The following is a 3,730-nucleotide window of genomic DNA, read 5'->3' as shown; positions in this document are numbered from 1 at the left end:
CTTTTAGAGCCCGTTTCTCACAAAACTCAAAACACAAAAGTTGTAGATAATCCTTTCCTATTTCTCTAAAAATTTGAATCGTCTAAATCAAAGCTTGGACGGAAAAGTTATGTATGAAATACGAACAGGTGTCGGTTTTGGTTTCTAAGATTTTTCCCGCAACAAAAAAATTACCAAAACTTCATAAATAGTGCAATAAAGTTCAAGAATGATGATTTTGGCACTTTATTAAAACATTGGACAATTTTAGACATTTAATTAAAAATATAAACCGTAAAGACTGGGTTAAGATGCCTAATTACGCAGTTTTGACGCGTAATCAATCTATGACTCAAGCCCAATAGTGAATCCATTGCTACATACGCAACTACACAAGGTCACCTAGTCTCACCACGATTACATTGCCATATACACAACTACGATCTGACAACCTAGGCCCACTGTGAATCCATTGCAACATACAATGTAGCATATAGCTCACACCACTTCGGTGACCAACTGGAATTAGACTGGTGATATTTCACACCCTCAGATATAGAGCCAGTCACTCTCGGCGTATGGTAATTAGCCTCCCTTAGCCGATTTCATAAAACCTGGAATCATTTTGGAACTCATGTCCCTATACATTGTAGCGTACGGTAATTAGCTACCACATAGTTGTTTTACAAATACTTGGAACAAATACATACAACCATACATACCACACTTATTTGGTTTACGGAAAATCATATCATTTACAATTTCAAGTATACAGTTTATAAAAAAATGGATTTCGGTCACCTCAATAATACAGTTTTAACACAACCAATAGATTTCCAAACAAAATAGAGATGATACCTGAAATCCCCAATTTTTATGAAAATTGTAACCTGAAAATCCCGCATTTTTACCCAATAGATTTTCCCAAATAAGTAGCCAAAACATACATATGATCGTAGCCTACAGACTTACCGATCCTGATTTCAAAAATGGACTAATATAAACAGAATCCTCTTACCTTAACCCGAAATCCAAATATGAACTCTACGGTCCTCAAAACTACGAACTAAGACTCCAAAATCTACAAACCACAATACAAAACTTACTTACAATACGTACTACTACACATATACTAAATCAGAAATGAAAATTGAGCCTTACCTTGATTTTAGCTCGAAACTCGAAATCGCTTCAAACGAGATTCTGATCCGCTAGAAACGTAGAAAATCCTTCACTGATCCTTGCAGTAACTTTGGATTTGTGAATCCGGCGACAAAAGGCGAAGAGAGAGAGAGAGAGAGAGAGAGAGAGAGAGAGAGAGAGAAAGAAAGAGAGAGAGAGAGAGAATTTTCCAAACTTAGCTAAGAAGCAATCCCCAAAAGATCTTTTATAAGCCTTTGACCCAGAGGATTTCGTCAATGAGTTGGTGTTCTCGTCGACGAGGTCTTTAGGGATTTCGTCGACGAGGTAGCAATTTTGTCGATGAACCTTGATATTTAAATTTCCTTGAACCCCTCAGTTTTTTCTCGTTGACGAGGCTCTGAATTTCATCAATGAGAAGAACAAAGGCTTTGTCGATGAAATCTGGTTTCGTCGACGAACCTGCTCCTTTACCAAAAATTTCCCTCTCTTTATATATATTAACCCATTATCACAGTTCGGGTTCTTACAATCTCTCCTCCTTACAAAAATTTCGTCCTCGAAATTTGCAATCTCTCTTTACAATCACATTCATACTACTACATACATACCTACTCTGAGGTGAAATGGTGACTATCTATACATAGTCCCTCTACGATACATACACACATACTCTAGAGAATACGGCGGCTATTTATATGTAGCCCCGTTACGATACATACATACATGCTCTAGAGAATAAGGTGGCCATTTATACGCAGCCCGTTACGATACATACATACATGCTCTAGAGAATACGACGGCTATTTATATACAGCCCCGTTACAATACATACATACATGTTCTCACTTATGGCGGAGGAATACCGTGGTCACATACATACACGGTCTCAGGAGCTCACAATACTACAGGACTCTCCCTAAGACTAACCACTAAATACAATACGATAATAGAGGATTACATACATACATACATACTCATACCACCCTGCTATCCAAATACTACTCAAATAACTGTGGATACTTCCGGCGTATTTCTGCCTCTAGTTCCCAAGAAGCTTCCTCAATCTCGTGGTTTCACCACAATACCTTCAATAACGGTATCTCTTTGGTACGAAGCTTCTGAACTTTATGATCCAGAACCTGAACAGGTATTTCCTCATACGCTAAAGTATCCTCAAGTCCCAAAGACTCATAACTGATAACATGCGACGGATCCAACACGTATCTCCTCAACATGGATACGTGAAATATATCATGGACCCTCGAGAGTGCTGGGGGTAGTACAACTCTATAGGCTACCAGACCCACCCGTTCAAATACCTCGAATGGTCCGATATACCTCGGGCTTAACTTGCCCTTCCTTCCAAATCTCAGCACTCCCTTCATCGAAGCGATTCTAAGGAATACCTTACCCCCCACCTCGAACTCCAACTCACAGCAGCGAACATCCGCATAACTCTTCTACCGACTCTGAGCCGATCTAATCCTCTCCCGAATCAAACCTACCTTCTTAGACGCCTGTTGCATGAGTTCAGGTCCTAAAACCTGATGTTCACTGACCTCATCCCAATAGAAAGGAGATCGACACCTCCGACCATACAAAGCCTTGAACGGTGTCATACCTATACTAGCATGGAAGCTGTTGTTATAGGCAAACTCCACTAATGGCAGAAATTGACTCCAGCTACCACCAAAGTCCAATACACAAGCCTGTAACATATCTTCCAAGATCTGTATTGTCCTCTCCGACTGTCCATCAGTCTGGGGGTGGAATATTGTACTGAAAGTAAGCTTTGTCCCCAATGCTTTCTGCAAGCTCTTCCAAAATCGATAAGTAAACCTCGGATCCTGATCTGAAACAATGGACACCGGTACTCCGTGCATTCTCACAATATCATGCACATACATGTCTGCTAACCTACTCAAAGGGTAGCTAACCTTCATCGGTACAAAGTGAGCAGATTTTGTCAATCTGTCCACGATTACCCAAACAGTATTTTTCCCGTGAAGCGCTAGTTGTAATCCAGTAACAAAGTCCATGGAAATGTGCTCCCATTTCCATACCAGAATAGGCAAGGGTTGTAACGGCCCTACCGGCCTATGATGTTCAGCTTTCACCTGCTGACACGTCAAACACTGCTCCACAAACTGGGCAATTTCCCTCTTCATACCAGACCACTAGAAGGACTCACACAAATCCCGATACATCTTCGTACTACCCGGATGTACCTTATACAAAGAACGATGTGCTTCCTCCAGAATCGCCTTTTGATCTCCTCATCATTTGGAACACATAGCCTGGTCTCAAATCTCAACACACCTCTCTTAGAGATGTTAAAACCCGCAGCTAAACCCTGCTGCACTTTCTCCACAATCTCCGCTAACTCTGCATCATTAGCCTGTGCGGCTTTGATACGCTCAAACAAGGTTGGTTGGATCACCAAGCTAGCAATGAAAGCTTGATGATCACCAAACACCAATTCTATACCAAGGCTTTCCAGATCTCGTCTAACATGATGCTGAGCTACAACTGTAGATACTGCTGCATGTTCTGACTTCCGACTCAACACATCTGCTACCACATTAGCCTTTCCTAGGTGATAACTGAT

Source organism: Malania oleifera, chromosome 2, assembly GCF_029873635.1.
Source record: "Malania oleifera isolate guangnan ecotype guangnan chromosome 2, ASM2987363v1, whole genome shotgun sequence".
Lineage (NCBI taxonomy): Eukaryota > Viridiplantae > Streptophyta > Magnoliopsida > Santalales > Ximeniaceae > Malania > Malania oleifera.
Note: the sequence above shows the minus strand (reverse complement) of the source record.